This window comes from Somniosus microcephalus, unplaced genomic scaffold (assembly GCF_052327205.1).
Source record: "Somniosus microcephalus isolate GS21.2 unplaced genomic scaffold, FLI_Smic_1.0 unresolved_chr1, whole genome shotgun sequence".
Taxonomy (NCBI): domain Eukaryota; kingdom Metazoa; phylum Chordata; class Chondrichthyes; order Squaliformes; family Somniosidae; genus Somniosus; species Somniosus microcephalus.
This window is the reverse complement of record NW_028225179.1, coordinates 92,848,643-92,871,018: the sequence shown is the minus strand read 5'-3', so window position 1 is coordinate 92,871,018 and position 22,376 is coordinate 92,848,643. Positions and strand designations below refer to the sequence as shown.

The 22,376-nt window shown below is 44.7% G+C and overlaps 2 pseudogenes; one reads left to right on the top strand and one right to left on the bottom strand.

Annotated features, from left to right (window-relative positions):
- LOC147095598 (scavenger receptor cysteine-rich domain-containing protein DMBT1-like) overlaps nucleotides 1-22,376 on the top strand; it is a 1,107,260-nt pseudogene that overhangs the window by 1,005,905 nt on the left and 78,979 nt on the right.
- LOC147095599 (uncharacterized) overlaps nucleotides 1-22,376 on the bottom strand; it is a 114,230-nt pseudogene that overhangs the window by 83,750 nt on the left and 8,104 nt on the right.

Sequence of the window (22,376 nt, the reverse complement as noted above, 5' to 3'; positions counted from 1 at the left end):
TCCTAAGTCATTTCTCAACATTTCTCCAAGATATATGTCAAGCTGGGCATTTGAATCCAAGTATAAATATGGTGCCCCATTTGGCGACATAAAAACGGTCCTTTGGCGTCCCGGCTGAGCCGAATATAATAAACACCAACAGCTGTTTCTCAGATCCCAATCTCTGCCAGGAGTGTAATCTTAAGTTTGGGAACTGTAGCTTGTACAAACATAGAATTGGAAATCCCTGTGACTATACGGACAAGCTATATAATTACCATCTCACAATATATCGATTCCCTATTTTGCACTTGATGTGTGACACTGTATTTCTCTTTCGTCCACTTTTCGTGAAGAACAAACTTAAAAAAAATCTACCAACAGAAATGTTCAAATCTAATATTGATTTGAACTATTTTTCTCTTGGTTTATCAAGCGGAAAGAAAGGACCAATTGCAAAGGGGGTAATGTTCACCGTTACCACGTGGATGATAATGTTGCAGTCACTCTACTTCTACCATGCATACGAAAATTGGGAAAGATGTATCGTTAAACGTTTGTGCTAAACAGGAGGTAGCGCATCGGCCGCCTTTGCACACCTCACTTAATATGGAGTTCAGTTGAAGTCAATGGAACTGAACATTGAACAGGTGGACCTGTCAAAAATATGAATGGGGATCACTGAAAAGAGAATCTACGACATTAAATAAATTTTAAAAATTACATTTTAAAATGAGTTAAAATTACATTAAATTAAATATTTTAAACAAAAATGTAATATTTTGAAAAATAAATTAAAGTTTTTTACGGGGCTAAAAATAAACTTACCTTTTTTTAAAAGTATGTTTACATTATAAATGAGTGATAATTTTATAGTTTTTCAACTCTTATGCTGGTAAAATCAGGCTTCACTTGTGATGGCCCTACGGGTGTTTACACACCTCGTACACAGCCGTGGGGGTCGGAAAATACGGACCAATATATCGCACAGCTTCAGAATCAAGCGCTTCAGGTTGCTCAATAAGCTCTATTACTGGGTAGTTGACTGTGATCAATGACCTCGCCTGGCAACAAAATATACGCCCACAACTCATTGATCCTATCCCAACTCAGAATATTAGTGACAATCGGGCATGCAATTGGTGATAGGCAGTGGCGTAAACCTGGCGATAGCGAATTGGCAGCCCATTTTATACAAATTACATTTCCATTGTCACCCCCGCTCCACCAAGATGATGCAAAATGACCAGGTGGTAAAGAACAACATCTACTCTATAGTCTATAGATATGTTATAAATATACCGAAAAGTTGCATTTGCGCCCAAAATTAATTCTACACACAAGAACTGCCAGATGAGGTTTGTCTTTCAGACTTGTTTACACGCTATTGGCCAGCTGCATGCGTCAGAAGGGCGCCAGGAGACGCTCCCGGTTGGAAAATGTAAGGAATCAGTCGGCTCCGATGCTAATTTGACAGCTGGTTAGGTCTGCAGGCGGGATACCATCCCAGCGAGGCTACACTATGTCAGCACTGCACCAGCGTGTTGTTGTGGGCGCTGGAGGCTCACTCCTGTTTCTCCTGGGTTCACAAAAATATAACAAAAAATGTCCTTTGCCTTTCTAGGAGTAGCCTCCGGGAATCGCTTTAAGGATTGTTGGTTTGTCTACTCGATCCGACATTGACACTTGGAGCAGGCACAGAACTACAAGAAAATCGATCAAGGCCGAGATATCCCCACTAAATTGCGGAAATTAAATAGCCATAGTAACCGGTGTTTCCTCTCAGGTTGTTACATTAACAAAATGACAGAAACTTGGAGCCTTTTGAGTTATTTCTTTGATGCCGGTAATCAGTCTCTGCGAATCAAACACATCAAAACAAACATAATATTTTTACACCGACAGCAGGAACAGGGACACAGTGAAGCATTGTTAAAGATGAGCATTACCTGATTATAAGCGGTTTACCAGGAACACAGACTATGAATCGGATAGTAAATGTTTTCTGTCTGTATGATCACCGGCTGTCCCATATTCGGAGAGAAGCGACGTTGGCTGTAACTGTTATGGACAGACAGGTCTTTGTTTCAAACTAAGTTCTTATTTATACCTGAGAGAAACCTCAAGGACATACGAGCATTGCACAGTAACTCTCATTAGTTACAATCATTTGAACAAACAGAGTCATATTCAGTGCTACTGATCAGGAATATTTTGCAATGAGTTTTCATGTTAAAAGAGTAAGGACTCTAGATTATTATTGTCATCATACGTTTCAAACAAAATATTTCGACATCTCCATTATTACAGTTATGATAAAAGACTCATGAAGCTGAGGATATATATTTATAGATTCATGCAAGGCATTTGATGGAATAAATGCGCATATTTTGATGGATTAGCATTCTCTAGATCTTAAATAGATCAAAAATGTTCTCTATCTTCGTTAATTTTTTGCAATCTATTCAATTTATATTAAGGGACCTCAATGCTGCAGGTGAGATTGAAGAACATCCAGATACACACAGAACGTGATATAATCAGTTGTATACAACTGAGCAACCCCACTGATATGCAGCAATGTCAGTTTTCTGTAAGTATTAACGGACATTGCACAGAGGTAAAAGGGGGATTAACGGTTAATTGGGCAGTTTGACCATTCGAATGTCATTTGAGTAAACAACCTAAAACACTCAGCCATACAAGATTGTGAAAATTCATTAGGAGAATTCCATTGTTCTGGTGGCAGTGATGACGTTCACTGTGCTGACCTCTCAGTCTGTGTAAAAAATAAACACCATATCGCTTTTATGAGGTTTTATTGGTCCTTGTCCATGACCTTATTTGGAAATTCACGACGCAGAAACGTTACTAGTTGTGTTCTGAAGAGGACTGTTTATTTAGAATGTTAATAGACATGGAATAGCAATCGGTGGAATTAATATCTCTGGTTGATGACCTTTCGTGAGTTCTGATGAGAGGTCATCGACCTGAAACGTTAACTCTGTTTCTCTCTTCACAGATGCTGCCTGACCTGCTGAGTATCTCCAGCATTTTCTGTTTTTATTTCAGATTTCCAACATCTGCAGTATTTTCTTTTTGATTTAATGTCTCTGATTGGAGTTCGATTACACCATCTTCTATTGGAAGGAGCCAGTATATATAGACAATAAAACAATGCCTCACAAACTGTGAAGTCTGTCGACCTCCCACTTTGTTGAATTGAAGGGATTCATTGAACACATCACGTTTCAGGATTTCATGTCTTTAGTTCTGACTGTAGATCTGAAATGCTGGACACAAACGACAGAGCGATTAATGTTTGGGCCAGAGCAGAAGCGGAAATTATATATCTTCTGGACTTTATTTTAACTCTAGGGCAGGAGAGTGAGTGGCCTGGATGTTTGGGAGAAGCAGTGCGCAGCCAACGCCCATTCTAACGGCCGGGAATAATTAGTCCGCCGCCTGCGGTGTTACCTCCCGAAACTGCCGGAAAGTGGTGGCAAGCTGCTGCCAGGCCGGTAAAACCACGTGGCAGAAAGATGCAGCTTGGGACCTTCAAGGAACCGTTTCCTAGCACAAGGTAAGTGGATGGATGGTGAATGTGGTCATGGAAGGGAGGAGCCCAGGGTAGGGGAATTCCAAGGATTCTATAGTAATCTGGGATGTTATGATTAAGGTTATCCACCAGGTGGTGCTGTAGCTAGTGCTGCCACTAGTTAAGGTCAGGGGGTTGCTTCCTGTCAAGGTCAGCAAAGGTGGAATGCCAGGATGCAGGATGCAGGCCTGTATGATTGCTACGCAGTTGTTAATAAAGTATACAGACCAATTGTAATATCTAGCCTCTTCGAGTTCTTGTTTCACTACATGGATTTATCACATTTGCCGACGAGGGAAAAAGGACACTGCATGAAAAAGTGAAGTCTGCTGGGATTTTAAAGAAAAAACTCACGAGCTAAAGTTAGCTGCAAATTGGACGGAAGCATGGTTGCCACGGTAGGAACGGGCTCCGCTTTTGATATTCGAGCACAAACCTGGGAGGAATACTGTGAAGTGTTGGGTTATTTCTTCGAAGCAAATGAAATAAATGATGCCATAAAATGGAAAGCCATTCTGCTTAGTTCGGTGGGAAGCCAAAACGACAGTTTGATGAAGAATCTGCTCAGTCGTGAAAAGCCTGGAGACAAATCAATTGTTGAATTAGTGGCCTTGCTCAAAGAACATTTTAGCCCCAAGCCTCGTGAGATTATACAGCGGTTCAAGTTTAATTCAAGGCACAGAAAAGAGGAAGAGAGTGTAATGGACTATGTAGTGGTGTTGCGTAAATTGGCACAAGATTGCAATTATGGGAACAACCTGAAGGAAATGCTGAGAGATAGGCTAGTTTGCGGATTAATGGACGACCGAATGCAGCGCAGATTATTATCTGAAACTGGGCTTACTTATGAAAAAGCTTTGGAAGTTGCTCAAGCCATAGAGACAGCGAACCGTCATGTAAAAGAAATACAGGGTTCAGATAGGGCTAATGCTAAGCAAGTTGCAGGTCAGGTTATTATGCACAAGTTAAACATGCATCAGAAACCACAACATGAGCATGTGAAGGCATGTTATAGATGCAAGGGCGATCACCTGGTGAGTGAATGCCGGTTTCTGGAGGATCAGTGCCACAAGTGTGGGAAACAAGGACACATTAAATGAGCATGCAGGGCAAAATCACCTGTGGAGTAATCCAATCAAAAAGGGGGAGGAAAGCAAAACCAAGGAACAGAAGTGAAAAAACTTGGAGCACACCACATCAGCGGGGGAGCTGAAGAAGAAGAGGACATGTTCATAATGTGTAGCATGTTAGAGAACATTCCAAAAGTGGCTCCTATCACATTGCAACTGACAGTAAATGACTCTAAGGTGAACTTTGAAGTCGATACAGGGTGCGGTGTAACCATAATGAACAAGACAGAGTACTCAAAATTGTGGAACCGTGCAAAAGTTCCAGAGTTAAAGTCTTGCTCTCTGCATCTTAAAACATATACAGGTGAATGAGTAGCGACATTAGTTGCAGCTAATGTGACTGTGCAGCACAGGGACACAGTGGAACAGCTACCAATAGTTATAGTATCAGGTACCGGACCAAACCTGTTAGGTCGGGGCTGGATAAATGAACTTAAATTAGACTGGGGAGCAGTTAATCAAATAGATGAGGGCAAACCGTTGACTGTGCAAGAAGTGTTGAGTGAACATGAGAAATGTGTTCAAGGAGGAACATGGCTCATTTAATGGCCCCCAAGCTAAGATTTATGTAGACCAGGAGGCACCGCCAAGGTTTTTGAAACAACGACCTGTGCCTTATGCCATGAAACCAAAGGTAGAGGCTGAGCTTGACCGTCTATTGGGAGAGAACATACTGGAGCCAGTGAAATGTTCAGAATGGGCAGCTCCCATAGTACCTGTTCGAAAACATGACAATTCGGTAAGACTCTGTGGAGATTATAAATTGACAGTCAATCGGGTGTCCAAATTAGAGCAGTATCCTATTCCCAAAACAGAGGATCTCTTTGCAAAGCTGGCTGGATGAAATAAATTCACAAAGTTGGATATGAGTCAGTTACACTGGATGACGAATGAAAGAAGTATGTCACCATAAATACACACAAGGGCATGTTTACATATAACCACTTACCGTTTGGTGTCTCATCTAGTCCAGCTATCTTCCAGAGGACAATTGAAGGTGTACTGCAAGGGATTCCGCATGTTTCCATCTATCTGGATGATATTCTGGTGACGGGAAGAACCGACCAGGAGCATCTGAGCACTCTGAGAGAGGTACTACAGAGATTGGAGAGGGCAGGGTTACGGCTCAAGAGGAGTAAGTGCACTTTCCTGGGGAATGAGGCAGTGTTCCTGGGACACAGAGTGGATGCCAGCGGGCTCCATCCAATCAAGGAGACGGTACAAGCACTGCAGGATGCCCCTGCACCTACCAATGCGGCTGAGTTAAATGCTTACCTGGGACTGCTGAACTATTACAACAGGTTTTTACCGAACTTGTCAACAGTGTTAGCACCGCTTCACAAACTACTGCGCAAGGAGACACAGTGGCAGTGGGGTGAGGAGCAGGGGGGTTAATTTGAACAGTTAAAGAAACTGATGCTGTCGTCGGATGTGCTGGTTCACTACAATGCAGAGAAAGACATCATTCTCTCTTGTGATGCTTCACCTTATGGGGTGGGGGCAGTTCTTTCACACCGCATGGAAGATGGAACTGAAAGAGCAATAGGAATTATTTCCGGAACTCTAACACCAGCGGAAAAAAACTATTCCCAGTTAGATAAAGAGGGGTTAGCAGTAATGTTTGGGTTACAGAGGTTCCACAAGTACATATATGGCAGGAAGTTCACCATATGCACCGATCATAAACCTATTATCTCTCTTTTCAATGAAATGAAAGCAGTTCCACAGATGGTTTCACTCCAGATCCAAAGGTGGGCAGTGACGTTGAGGGCATATGAGTATGTCATCGGCTACAAGGCGGGCAAGTACCATGGGAAAGCAGATGTCTTGAGCCATCTTCCACTGCAGGCACACCTATCCTTGCAGCTCCAGAGGACAGAGTTTTGATGTTGGAGGACACTGACACGGCACTTGTGACTGCAGAGCAAGTAAGAACATGGACAGGTAAATTCCAGTACTGTCTAGAATTCGAGAATATTTGGTGAGGGGATGGCCCCAACATCCAGAAAGGACTGACTTCACACCCTACAGTGTCAGGAAAACAGAGCTGAGTGCGCAGGATGGTTGCGTGTTGTGGGGAGCACGAGTGATTATTCCACAGCCAGCATGACAGTCTATCCTAGAGCAACTACATCAGTGTCATCCTGGGGTCCCGCGTATGAAAGCCTCGGCTAGGAGTTACTTGTGGTGGCCAAAGCTAGATGAGGAGATAGAAAATCAAGTCAAGACATGCAGCCCTTGTCAGGTACACAGGAAGGCACCAGCAGCGGCTCCTGTCCACCCCTGGGAGTGGCTGGATAAACCATGGAGAAGATTGCACTTAGATTATGCGGGTCCATTCATGGGGAAGATGTTCCTCATAATCATTGATACACATTCCAAATGGATGGATGTTTATCCTGTTAATTCAGCTTCCTCCACTACTACTATAGACTGCCTGCATCAGAGCTTCAGTAATCAAGGGCTACCGGAGATCGTGGTAAGTGACAATGCCACTTGTTTTGTGAGTACAGAGACAAAAGAGTTCATGAGAAAAAATGGCATAGTGCAGGTGGCCTCGGCTCCGTATCCTCCATCCTCAAATGGACTTGCGGAGAGAGCCGTACAAACATTTAAAGAGATGATGAAAAAAGTGCAGAAGGGAGTTTAGCAGCCAAAGTGTCACTGGTTCTGTTCAGCGACAGAATAACACCTCAATCCACCACAGGACTCTCTCCTGCTGAGATGTTATTAGGTCGTAGACTCCGCTCCACTCTTGACCTTGTCCAGCCAGACCTAAAAAGGAAAATGGAAAACAGACAGAACAAACAAAAAGAGAACCATGACAAAAGAACAAGTAGCCGAAGTTTTGGAGGAGGAGATGCGGTCCTTACCAGGAATATCAATTATGGACCAAAGTGGATTCCTGGCTTCATAGACTCAATGATAGGTCCAGTATCATACAAGGTCATGTTGGGAGATGGTAGGGTATTACGCAGACATGTAGATCAGATACTTACCAGAAAAGGGGAAATTGAAATTGAGTTTCCAGATGCAATGGCTGAGGACAGGGTTGCGCCCAGTTATCCAAGTGCATCTGTGGTGCCACCACCATTGGCCGAGACAATTCCACAGGAACCTATTCACCAAGAGGAAACCATCGTTGCAGAGTCAGATACCCTGAGCACTGCTCAGGAGCAGCTGGTGGCTTCACCACAAACAAGCAGGGACTTTACTGTTAGATGTTCACAAAGGCCTCGCAAGCCACCAGAGAGATTGATACTGACCTGTAAGATTCGTCAGGTATGGAACATAGTCAATGGAGACTTCTTATGTGACCCTTTAGAATGGTTGGTTGTTCAGAAACACATACTGAAATCTTAAGTGGAGAGGAATATAGTAATCTGGGATGTTATGATTAAGGTTATCCACCAGGTGGTGCTGTAGCTAGTGCTGCCACTAGTTAAGGTCAGGGGGTTGCTTCCTGTCAAGGTCAGCAAAGGTGGAATGCCAGGATGCAGGATGCAAGCCTGTACGTTTCCTACGCAGTTGTTAATAAAGTATACAGACTAATTCTAATATCTAGCCTCTTCGATTTCTTGTTTCACTACATGGATTTATCACAGATTCCTTGTGCGACTCAGAGGAGAATTCCTGCTCCTGCTAATCCACAGGTAAGAACAAGTTTCAAATGCCTGGACAGCCTGTGGTACCGGTCATCACAATGTCCTACAGGAAAGAGACCTGTTGCATGTTACACAATGCTGCAAACACCCCAGTGATTCCGAAGAGCTCCGAGATAATGCCCCTAGGATTCAGGGTGTGCAGACAGATGTCACAGAGCCAGAGTAGAAGTAGGAGTTTGGTGAACAAGCCTGGCAGCCTGTTCTTGCACAGAGGTGAACACAGCTGATTAGGAACACCATTACCTGAGTGATTTCCAAACCCTAAGCATTGGGGGTTAGGGGGGATAGCTCTTTGTCGACTGGCACGGAGAAGATGGGCCAAATGGCCTCCATCTGAGCTGTAAATTTCTATGATTCTCTGCTTCTATAATGATTAACGGTCCTAAAATTATAGTGACCCCCGTGACAACAAATTGATCTAAATCACATTCTCACTGGTGACTCTCTAGCACAAGGACCATGTCGGAAGTCCTTGTTATTTCTCCCTGACATTGGGCCAATCTTACTAATCAGTTACAACAAATCATTTCAGTGCTAAATGTTAGCATTCAACTTCTGCCCTTCTATGGTTCACAACAACACGTTTCGCATTGCCAAGAGACAGTTAATGACAGAATATACGGAACAGACTTTTTGATATATGGCACAGTGATCAGCTTAACTGTATAAAGAGAGAGCAGCTTTTCGGTTTCTGTATCTTTCGAGCTCTCCAAAGAACTACTGAAAACCGTCCTCCTTTATACACCATATTTTTCCGACGTCACATGTGTATGTCATAGTTGAGACATCATGATGTTTCTATTTCTAAATGCTTTAGAGACAGTCTATTCATTTAAAAAGTTCTAGTTGCTTATTCACAAGCTATTTCCCTCAAGCAAGTCTTCCTGACGTAACTGTTCTTAATCTTGCTGAAGAACAGGATTTATTAACGGTTCTCTTTCTATTCTAGAGTTAATGGGTAACTATGCCTGTAGTGTCCGTGTGTAGATAAAGACACTGAAGACAGGAGTTGGTTCATAGGTATTTACTAAGCAAGTATGGGGGGGGGGGGTTTCTAAAGGATATACACAATACACAGGCTTATATAGCCCAAGTGGCAATTACCGGCATTACGCACACCTGGGGCTCTTAAAGGCACATACACCATAATTGCTCTTAAAGGCACATACACCACAATTCCTATATTTAATACTCCAGCCACTAAAGTTAGCTTTAATCACTCATGGCTGACCTCATTCCTGTCACTTATTTCCAACAAAAGCGCTTCACGCAGCAGTAGAGAAGCTTTGTATTCCTCACACGATACTTCAAAACCGTCCTGTTTATCTTGGAAGAACTGTTGCTCCAAGATACAAAGAAGTTCGGCTATTAACCCTTAAATCCCCAAGATATCCAACATGTACCTCTCCAGGATGTCCAACGTTTCCACCACTTATTATTTCTGATAATGCATGCTCATATAGTGAAGTTGACTGCGTATAATGTATAATGCTAGTTCACGACGCTAAACTATGTTTTAAATTGTCACCCACGTTTCCTGATTTCCAAATGTAGATGTCCCATTTTCTCCCCCAGATTTACATAATTTCATATACACCATCAGTCATTTAAAGCTCGGATTTTTAAACTACAGAAGTAATCCAAGATAATTGTTACCTTTACTACTTCTCAACCTTACTGTCCAACTGCACCTGGCAGTCCCTCGTGAGCGTATTTAAGGTTGTAATAATATCATCACATATCTATCTCAAGCCCTTTGCTCGTCTAGAGGAAGATTCATTTTTATTAATATTTCACATCATGAAACAGACAAAGAAAATCATTAAACATTGCGCAGTACACTTCTCAGTACACTACAGTGCACCATAATATCAAGAAATCAGGGATTTAAAATATTATCCAGCTCCCCTTTTAATAGTATCCATCTTGTAGATATTCCTGCTAAGTATTATTTCACACTATCTTGCAGTGATCCCAATTTAATTGCCAACTCAAAGGAATTCAACCCTGAATTTTGGAAATTCAAATTCTATGTCCCTCTTTAACTTAATGTCCATTCCTCTGAGAGGTAGCATTGCGTTTAACGCTATATTGCTTCATTAAAAAGTTAGTTTCACCATAGAGCTTATGTCAGTGCTTTTAAAAAAGAAATCTCACATTCCTGAGACACAGTAACCATTTCATGTCTCACTGTTGTCATCTAACTGAGCATGTCAGAGACTCGATCTTCAGTGCATCTTTGCCATGCATTACCCATGCAATTGCCACATGCACAACATTTCAAATTTGTACACACACCGGTATTCCAATATTATACAACACTTGACATCGGATACAAGCCATTCCTGGGCTTTTAAATTACCTTAACAAAAGATCGGTGTTATTTTCTCATCACGCCTGCATGGTCCCAATATCTGATAGTGGCCAGGCTATAAAATACATTATTCTCACTGTTCAGTGTAGGCAAATAAAGAAACATCTCCAAGAGAAGCCTATCAATCAATGTTTCCACCTATACTTTCCTGACTTTCAATAGTATTTACATCGACAGCAAATTGAAAACCTTTCAGGAATCATGCCCAGGTGATTCACTTTACTCAGGGATACACTCACACATCTTTTCACTGTGCATTCCTCCAACGATACTTAAAAACCATCCTGTTTATCTTGAAATAACTGTTGTTTCAAGATGCAAAGTAGTCCGAATTTAACCCTTAACTCCCCAAGATGCCCAACATCTCTCCAGTATGTCCAATATTCATAATATTTGTTAAACAAATATATGTTTTTACTTTCACCGTGCCCAGCTTTGGCAACTAAGCTCTTCATTATTTAACGTCCATCAACTTACTTGTCTGTAAAGTTTCTTCAGTGGCAGTAGGTTCAGAGGGGATGGCTGATGCCCTGCAACAGGAGCCCCCTGGAAATGAAATGGCCTTTGCCTCATGGCAGCTGTGAACCACGAGAGATCAGCTGGTGGTTGCATCTCCAATATCAAAACAAGGTCTGGAAAGTGGGGACATGAATGGAGTACGTTTGGAAAAAGCAGGTATAAAGGTGAGGAAGCCGGTGCTAATGGTCAAGGTATCTCAATAATAGCCTCTGAAATTGATATCACATTAGCTAACAGGTTACAGGCAACGCCCAATAAAGCAGATGTATATAAGAATGAAATAACTTGCATTAATATATCACCTTTTGTGACCCTGTGAAAGAATTTAGGATGGCAGTAGAGACAATCCCAATTCCAGGCCCCTCCCCTACTGTTAATCCGCTTGAGATATGCACCAGCCCATGAATTTTGGCCAGCCAACGTCTGCTTCAATGTCAAAAGTGCCATCGACTGGGCCAAGGTGGCCCTCTGGAGTGAGATTGGTGGCAATTTGGGCCACTTGCGTGCTGAGGTCCAAATCAGGAAGAGCCTCTTTCCCCTGAACCAAAGGAATCATGGGAAATACTAAGGAATGTTGGAGCTGGGAACTGAGTTTGAGCTGTAAGGAAATCATTCCCACCTCTCAATTCTAATGCACTGTAAATGACTTAAAAAAAACTATACTGACCCATCGAGTAGTTATTTTGCTGTACACTGGTCAGTTTCTTAGTAAATCCGTTTGTTTTTTACCTGTAGAATCTTTTATACCGTGCCGCCTGGTGCCCGAGCGCCTGAGAAAAGTTCAATTCAAAGATTTCCTGGAACGGAATTAATGGGCGGAAACTCGCCAGGCTCATTATTTCCATCTGGAGGCATAGCCAGCTTTGTGGACGGGCCGTCTTGAGGCAAAATGACTTTTAAACCAGCGTTAAATATTGTGGAAAGTCTGTTTATGCTTGACGTAACTCACACTTGAGTTTCCACGAGCTATTGCGCTGGTTCCGCCAATTTCACCCGGATTGCACTGATAAAACCAACAGAAATTCTACTCCTTTAAATTTATCTGAGCGGCTCTTTCAGCGAATCTTTCAGCTAATAAGAATTTTAGGCATATCCCTTGGCATTATAAACAAAGGAGTGATTTGTTATATGGCAGAAAAATACCGCATTAGAATTAAACAATATCCACAATTGATGCAAGATTTAGAATTGATTTAACAACAAAACAAACTCGCAAAATGGGTTCCGTTATCTGAAAACAAAGGCCTGTCCCAGATTAACATCTTAATGAAATTTTACCTAAATCATGGTTGGTGCAGACTTGTGGAGGCCCTCAAAAGATCTCAGTGCCCCCTGGTTGTGTTGTAGCACAAGGTCTGGAGCCAGGTTATGGAGATCTTCAGCTGTTCTGGAAATAGGTTATGGAGATCTTCAGCCGGCCTGGAGCCAGGTTATGGAGATCTTCAGCTGGTCTGGAGCCAGGTTATGTAGATCTTCAGCTGGTCTGGAGCCAGGTTATGGAGATCATCAGCTGGGCTGGAGCCAGGTTATGGAGATCTTCAGCTGGTCTGGAGCCAGGTTATGGAGATCTTCAGCTGGTCTGGAGTCAGGTAATGGAGATCTTCAGCTCGTCTGGAGCCAGGTTATGGAGATCATCAGCTGGTCTGGAGCCAGGTTATGGAGATCATCAACTGGTCTGGATCCAGGTTAGGGAGATCTTCAGCTGGTCTGGAGCCAGGTTATGGAGATCTTCAGCTGGTCTGGAGCCAGGTTATGGTAATCTTCAGCTGGTCTGGAGCCAGGTTATGGAGATCTTCAGCTGGTCTGTGGCCAGGTTATGGAGATCTTCAGCTGGTCTAGAGCCTGGTTATGGAGATCTTCAGCTGGTCTGGAGCCAGGTTATGGAGATCTTCAGCTGGTCTGTGGCCAGGTTATGGAGATCTTCAGCTGGTCTGGAGCCAGGTTATGGAGATCTTCAGCTGTTCTGGAGCCAGGTTATGGAGATCTTCAGCTGGTCTGGAGCCAGGCTATGGAGATCTTCAGCTGGTCTGGAGCCAGGTTATGCAAGTTTCTATCGTGAGCTTATCATCTTTTATTACAAGCTAGATGTGCAACTCAGCGACCCCTTGTTGCTTGAGCCCGTCCAGAACCAATTTTGCCCATTTATATACAACTGTTGTAAATTTGATGTATTGTTACTCTACTAGCCCCTGGGTGTGTGTGAACATTGCAATCTGACTCCGGGATCACGTTAATCCGGTTTACTGATGGTGAGCGCCTCTGCTGGAATTTGTAACATGGACCCAGGATACACAAAGAGCTGCAGGGCCTCTCACGGTGGAATAACCAGGAGTGAAGAGTTGCAGATTGGACAGCTGGTGGGAGCGGCCAGGAGCTCACATTGGAGCCTCATCACCCTGCACAGTAACAGACGTCCCAGCTCGTGATCACAGCCCAACAGCTCAGCGCAATGAACACTTACAATTCACCAGCCCAACACTCTCAACTGCACCACTTATTGCCACGCCCCTTTCTCAGTGTTGTTTCCTGCTGTGCCTTGAAGTTACTGTGTGAGATGTGCAATATTCGCCCAGCAGTGGACATATTCTCTGCGTACTATGACACATCAGTTTAGGAAGCTAGGTTTCGAAATGACGCAGTTTAAGTGGAGCAGCATTTTTCCCTCATTATTCTGCCCTTGCAGCGCATTCCTATGCAGAGCTAGACAGGTAGCTAACAACTTGATATCATCCCATAAAAATCACAAGGCTTGACTATTCTTGTAAACTTTACTGAAAGATTCTTATTGTGAAACTGAAATACAATACAGAAATGGAAGCACACATTAGTATACAAGCACATAACTGATATGCATGCACAAATTTAGGTAGGCCTGAGCAGCACAGTACATTTGGCATGTAACTTACCAAAACACGTGGAAACACAGCTTCCTGTGAATATACATTTAGCAAACTGAAAGGCATTCTCTTACATTCACTTTAAATTAGCCCTGTACATATTGCATCAAAATACAGCTACAAGTTAACCAGCTAGACACAGAGTGAACACGTCATGGCTAGCTGTGCAGGTTTGCTCACAGAGAAAATTTACAAACTAAACATTTTCTGCGAAATATAGTGTAAACTAATCATCTATAACATTTTCAAGTTCTTACAGGCAAATAGTGTCCAAGGCTGGAGCGTGACAAGAAAATAACTTCCCAGACCATGTGTGGCTGTAGGTCTGTGATATACAGTAGTTTACTTTACTGCACTTTACTGTGCTTTACTGCGCTTTACTGCATTTTGCTGCACTTGCTAGGTACCAAATCTCCACTAGGTGGCGGCACACAATGGAAATCGACCCAAATTATTGAAACCCCTGAATTAACTGGAAAACTAACATAAATTCCAAAGGGAGGCAGCACACTCCCCGCTTGGTACAATTGCACCACTACAGATACAAAATAAAACCTAAAGAAAACGTCCTTTGGCTGCAAACATACTCAGAATTCTTTCTCTAGGTTTCTTCAGAAAGGAGGACTACGATCTCTGAGACTGGCCACAGAAACACTTTGACAGTCTCCTCCATGACAATCTTCACCTCCACCTTGCAGATCCTCTTGTCCCTGCTTGGCAGAGTTTTGACAACCAGTCCACCTGGCCATTCATTTCTGCGTGCTTGGCTGCCTTTCAGCAAGACAACATCTCCCACTTTGACATTTGGCTTGTCTTCTGTCCATTTCCTATGGCTCTGTAGGGTGGGCAAATACTCTCCTCTCCATCTCTTCCAAAAAGTGTCTGCAAGCCACTGGACTTGCTTCCACTGCTTCCCGTGCAGCTCAGCCATATCGAAGTCTCCAGAGGGTGCTGAAATAGCACTCACCTTTTGAGTCAGGAGCATCGCTGGGGTGGGGCTGCAGGCATGTCTGGGTCGGTGGACACTAGCACCAGGGGTCTTGCATTCATGATCGCCATGACTTCAGCCATGAGAGTGCTCAAGGCATCATGTGTGAGATGAGTGGGTCCCATCTGAAGCAGCCTAGCATCCAGAATACGCCTGGCAACACCGATGAGCCTCTCCCATGAACCACCCATGTGGGATGAATGTGGGGGGTTACACTCCCACGTGCATTCTTTCTTTTGGAGGTAGCTTCTTACTGCTGCATCGTCCGTGTGGTTGTCCAACACCTTACAGGCACCCTTAAGTTAGGCCCTCTGTCGGAGCGGAGAAGTTTGGCTGGACCACGGATTGAGAAATACCTCGTCAGGGCATTGATGGTTAGGAAGGCTTTGTCGTCCATGGATAGTGCTGGCTTGTCATCATCCTTCGACCATTCAAACACTGAGCATCCTAGGCTGTCTGTGCTCACAGTGAGGCTTGCCTCTTCCTCACAGGCAGAGGAGGTTGACCTATGATGCTGCGTCATGCCATCATAGTCTTCCTTTACCTGGATCCTTTTTGGGCATGGGCTGAGAAAGGGTGTGCGACCATTGTGCAACACGTTTGTTTTTAGAGACGTTGAAATCCGCTGGTTTGTGGACAGTTTCCAGGCAAACTCCACCCACGAGGACCCATCCCAGGTCAAGCCACTGTGCATAAGGAGCATTGTGTGGCCGATTGATTTGCTAATGCACCTTGTGCACCCTTAAGATGTCTTTTCCCAAGAGCAGGAGGATTACAGCGTCCAGGTCCACAGCTGGAATCTTGTTGGCAACTGGCTGTAGGTGGGGCTGATGGCGTGCGACCTCTGGGGAGGGAATTTCTTTCCTATCATCTGGCATCATGTCACACTCAATTAAGGTGGGGAGGGGAAGCTGTAGTTTCCCATCCATGGACTCGATCATGAAGTTGCCAACTCTGCTACCGGTAGTCTCTGTTGTCCCTGAACAGGTTTTTAGCATGTACGCAGCTGCGCTGGCCTTGATTTCAAAGAGATTGAAGAATTCTGTCTTATCTAGAGACATGTTACTTTGCTCATCAAGCACTGCGTACATCGTGATTGCCTTCTGCTTTCTCCATGCAGGATATGCTTTAACCAAGCAGATCTTGGAGCATGAGCATGGGCTGCTTGCATTCCCATAAACCTCTGTACAATTGGAGGTGACTGAAGAAGATGCGCTTTGGCTTTGCTCCGCGCTGTCCTCTTTGTCAACCGCAGCACTCTCGGTGGTCGAAGGAGGAGGACCTGGATGCAGGGCTGTGATGATTTTTTCACTGTTGCACTCGAAGCACTTGATTGTCGCCTTGCAGTCTTTTGCCATGTGCATAGTCGACCCACAACACCTGAAGCAGATGCGATTCTATTTCAGGTATGATTTGCGCTCCTCAATAGGCTGGCCTCTAAAGCTTCGAGACTTTTTGAGTGGGTGGGGCTTCTTGTGTATTGGACACTGACGATCTGGGTCATCCACTTTATTCCCAGCAGAACTGGATTGGTTGACTGAGGGTTCAGCTGGAACATTTGTTTTGTGTACGCTGACACAGGCTTTTTTGCTGTACTTTGTGGGTTTCTCTGTTCCTGAAGGAGCGTAAATGCTGGAGGTGGAGAAAGTGAAACTTGGATCATTCGTCACCTTTGCCTGTTGTTGGACGAACCTGGAGAAGAGAGAGAAGTGGGGAAATGCCACTCCATGGTCCTCCTTGTACCTGGATCCCTTAGCTATCCATTTCTCTAAAAGGTTGTAGGGGAGCTTTTCCACTATTGGGATTACCCCACGAGCTGTATCCAAATACGAGAGGCCTTTCAGCTAACCTTCTACCTTAGCACACGCCAATTCGAGGAGAATGTCACCCAGTTCTCGAAGCTCGACATTATCTTTGTTGGTTAGCTTCGGAAAGTCCTCAATCTTCTTAAGCAGTGCGTGGCTCAATGACTTCTGGTGTCCCATAACAGTCTTCGAGAAGTTGCCAAACCAGGTTGAGGCCTGCTGTGGGATTGCGGACGTGCGCTGAGCGAATTCTCCTCGCCTGTTTTGACGACTCAGCTCCGAGCCACTTTGTCATCAAATCTAGTTCTTCTCTGGCTGACAGATTCAAGTCCTTTGTGGTACTCAGGAAGGACGCTTTCCATGACCAGTAATTTTCAAGACGGTCATCAAATTCTATAAACCTGAACTTAACATTTCTCGGTGGATGATGTACCTAGCGAGGTCTTATGCACCTTGTGCCTCGGGTGAGGACTGCTTGGCTGGATTGGCCGAGTGCTGTGGAGGTCTCTGCAGGTAAGTCTTACTTGTTCCTTCTCTTTTAAGCTCAGTGTCTCCGAAATCAGGCTGTTTGTTACTGTGGTGGGTAGCTGATTCTGCGTCGAGATACCTGGATGTATTCTTGAAGAACAATTTGGAGTGTTGTTGGACATACTCACGTGTACGTTGCACTGGACTGAGTGGCTGTTCTAGAACATATGCTTCATGGCTTTGCTCCCCGCCTTCATACTCCGCACCTTCTTCATAAGCTGCAGCTTCAGCTTCAGCGGCAGCTCTCTGGCTTTGGAGAATGTGAAGACTGGCGTCGAGGTCAGCTCTCTGCTTCATCACACTAGCTTCTTTTTCAATGAAGGACAATTGAGCCTGGGCAGCTTTTGCCTTGGCATGTGCTTTGGCGGCTGCAGAAGCTGTCGATGACGATGGTCTGCTGGACCGCCGAGATGATCTAGAGGATGCTTTAGAGGACTTTGACTTGGCATCATTTGCTCGAAGAGGCTCATGCTTCTTGGTTGGCTGGTCGACATCCTCTATGGTATATTGTCTTCCTGAGCATAGACTCATGGTAGCTGAGTGGTATCTTCCTGTGCTTGAGCCCGCTGTGCTGTTGTCATTTCACTATTCTGCCCTTGCAGCGCGTTCCTATGCAGAGCTAGACAGGTCGCTAACAATTTGATATCTTCCCATAAAAATCACAAGGCTTGACTTTTCTTGTAAACTTTACTGAAAGATTCTTATTGTGAAACTGAAATACAATACAGAAATGGAAGCACACATTAGTATACAAGCACATAACTGATATGCATACACAAATTTAGGTAGGCCTGAGCAACACTGCACATTTGGCATGTAACTTACCAAAACACGTGGAAACACAGCTTACTGTGAATATACATTTAGCAAACTGAAAGGCATTCTCTTACATTCAATTTAAATTAGCCCTGTACATATTGCATCAAAATACAGCTACAAGTTAACCAGCTAGGCACAGCGCGAACACTTCATGGCTAGCTGTGCAGGTTTGCTTACGGAGAAAAGTTACAAACTAAACATTTTCTGCAAAATATAGTGTACACTAATCCTCTATAACATTCTCAAGTACTGACAGAAAAATAGTGTCCAAGGCTGGAGCGTGACAAGAAAATAACTTCCCAGACCATGTGTGGCTGTAGGTCTGTGATATGCAATAGTTTACTTTACTGCACTTTACTGTGCTTTACTGCGCTTTACTGCGTTTTACTGCACTTGCTAGGTACCAAATATCCACTAGGTGGCGGCACACAATGGAAACCAACCCAAATTACTCAAACCCCTGAATTAACTGGAATACTAACATAAATTCCAAAGGGAGGCAGCACACTCCCCGCTTGGTACAATTCCATTGTACCACTAGAGATACAAAATAAAACCTAAAGAAAACGTCCTTTGGCTGCAAACATACTCAGAATCCTTTCTGTAGGTTTCTTCAGAAAGGAGGACTACGACCTCTGAGACTGGCCTCAGAAACACTTTGACAGTCTCCTCCATGACAATCTTCACCTCCACCTTGCAGATCCTCTTCTCCCCGCTCGGCAGAGTTTTGACAACCAGTCCCCCTGGCCATTCATTTCTGTGTGCTTGGCTGCCTTTCAGCAAGACAACATCTCCCACTTTGACATTTGGCTCGTCTTCTGTCCATTTCCTATGGCTCTGTAGGGTGGGCAAATACTCTCCTCTCCATCTCTTCCAAAAAGTGTCTGCAAGACACTGGACCTGCTTCCACTGCTTCCCGTGCAGCTCAGCCATGTCGAAGTCTCCAGAGGGGGCTAAAATAGCACTCACCTTTTGAGCCAGGAGCATCGCTGGGGTGGGGACTGCAGGCATGTCTGGGTCAGTGGACACCGGCACCACGGGTCTTGCATTCATGATCGCCATGACTTCAGCCATTAGAGTGCTCAAGGCATCGTGTGTGAGATGAGTGGGTCCCATCCGAAGCAGCATAGCATCCAGAATACGCCTGGCAACACCGATGAGCCTCTCCCATGAACCACCCATGTGGGATGAATGCGGGGTGTTACACTCCCACGTGCATTCTTTCTTTTGGAGGTAGCTTCTTACTGCTGCATTGTCCGTGTGGATGTCCAACACCTTACAGGCACCCACGAAGTTAGTCCCTCGGTCGGAGCGGAGAAGTTTGGCTGGACCATGGATTAAGAAAAACCTCCTCAGGGCATTGATGGTTAGAAAAGCTTTGTCGTCCATGGATAGTGCTGGCTTGGCATCATCCTTGGACCTTTCAAACACTGAGCATCTTAGGCTGTCTGTGCTCACAGTGAGGCCTGCCTCTTCCTCACAGGCAGAGGAGTTTGATCTATGATGCTGCGTCATGCCATCGTAATCTTCCTTTACCTGGATCCTGTTTGGGCATGGGCTGAGAAAGGGTGTGCGACCATTGTGCAACATGTTTGTTTTTATAGATGTTGACATCCGCTGGTTTGTGGACAGTTTCCAGGCAAACTCCACCCATGAGGACCCATCCCAGGTCAAGCCTCTGTGCATAAGGAGCATTGTGGGGCCCGTTGATTTGCTAACGCACCTTGTGCACCCTTAAGATGTCTCTTCCCAAGAGCAGGCGGATTAGAGCGTCCGGGTCCACAGCTGGAATCTTGTTGGCAACTGGCTGTAGGTGGGGCTGATGGCGTGCGACCTCTGGGGAGGGAATTTCCGTCATATCATCTGGCATCATGTCACACTCAATTAAAGTGGGGAGGGGAAGCTGTAGTTTCCCATCCATGGACTCGATCATGAAGTTGCCAACTCTGCTACCGGTAGTCTCTGTTGTCCCTGAACAGGTTTATAGCGTGTATGGAGTTGCGCTGGCTTGACTTCAAAGAGATTGAAGAATTCTGTCTTCGCTAGAGACTTGTTACTTTGCTCATCAAGCACTGCGTACATCTTGATTGCCTTCTGCTTTCTCCCTGCAGGATATGTTTAACCAAGCAGATTTTGGAGCATGAGTGTGGGCTGCTTGCATTCCCACAAACCTCTGTACACTTGGAGGTGACTGAAGAAGATGCGCTTTTGCTTTGCTCCCCGCTGTCCTCTTTGTCAACCGCAGCACTCTCGGTGCTTGAAGGAGGAGGACCTGGATGCAGGGCTGCAATGTTTTTTTCACTGTTGCACTCGAAGCACTTGATTGTCGCCTTGCAGTCTTTTGCCATGTGCATAGTCGACCCACAACACCTGAAGCAGATGCGATTCTCTTTCAGGTATGATTTGTGCTCATTAATAGGCTTGCCTCTAAAGCTTCGAGACTTTTTGAGTGGGTGGGGCTTCTTGTGTATTGGACACTGAGGATCTGGGTCATCCACTTTATTCCCAGCAGAACTGGATTGATTGACTGAGGGTTCGGCTGGAACATTTGTTTTGTGCACGCTCACAGAGGCTTTGTTGCTGTACTTTGTGGGTTTCTCTGTTCGCGAAGGTGCGTAACTGCTGGAGGTGGAGAAAGTGAAACTTGGATCATTCCTCACCTTTGCCTGTTGTTGGACGAACCTGGAGAAGAGAGAGAAGCGGGGAAATGCCATTCCATGGTCCTCCTTGTACCTGGATCCCTTAGCTATCCATTTATCTTAAAGGTTGTAGGGGAGCTTTTCCACTATTGGGTTTACCCCACAAGCTGTATCCAAAAAGCAGAGGCTTGTCCGGTAACCTTCTCCCTTAGCACACTCCAGTTCGAGGAGAATGTCACCCAGTTCTCGAAGCTCGACATTATCTTTGTTGGTTCGCTTCGGAAAGTCCTCAATCTTCTTAAGCAGTGCGTGGCTCAATGACTTCTGGTGTCCCATTACAGTCTTCGAGAAGTTGCCAAACCAGGTTGAGGCCTGCTGTGGGATTGTGGACGTGCGCTGAGCGAATTCTCCTCGCCTGTTTTGACGACTAAGCTCCTAGCCACTTTTTCATCAAATCTAGTTCTTCTCTGGCTGACAGATTCAAGTCCTTGGTGGTACTCAGGAAGGATGCTTTCCATGACCAATAATTTTCAGGACGGTCATCAAATTCTAGAAGACCTGTACTTAACAACTCTCGGCGGATGATGTACCTAGCGAGGTCTTGTGCACCTTGTGGCTCGGGTGAGGACTGCTTGGCTGGATTGGCCGAGTGCTGTGGAGGTCTCTGCAGGTAAGTCTTACTTGGTTCTTCTCTCTTAAGCTCAGTGTCTCCGAAAACAGGCTGTTTGTTACTGTGGTGGGTAGCTGGTTCTGCGTCGAGATACCTGGATGTTTCCTTGAAGAACAATTTGGAGTGTTGTTGGACATACTCACTTGTGCGTTGCACTGGACTGATGGGCTGTTTTGGAACATATGGTTCATGGCTGTGCTCCCCGCCTTCGTTCTCCGCACCTTCTTCATAAGCTGCAGCTTCAGCTTCAGCGGCAGCTCTCTGGCTTTGGAGAATGTGCAGACTGGCGTCGGGGTCAGCTCTCTGCTTCATCACACTCGCTTCTTTTTCAGCGAAGAACAATTGAGCCTGGGCAGCTTTTGGCTTGGCATGTGCTTTGGCGGCTGCAGAAGCTGTCGATGACGACGGTCTGCTGGACCGCCGAGATGATCTAGAGGATGCTTTAGAGGACTGTGACTTGGCATCATTTGCTCGAAGAGGCTCATGCTTCTTGTTTGGCTGGTCGACATCCTTTATGGTATATTGTCTTCCTGAGCGTAGACTCATGGTAGCTGAGTGGTATCTTCTTGTGCTTGAGCCCGCTGTGCTGTTTTCTTTTCACTATTCTGCCCTTGTAGCGCGTTCCTATACAGAGCTAGACAGATAGCTAACAACTTGATATCTTCCCATAAAAATCACAAGGTTTGACTTTTCTTGTAAACTTTACTGAAAGATTCTTATTGTGAAACTGAAATACAATACAGAAATGGAAGCACACATTAGTAT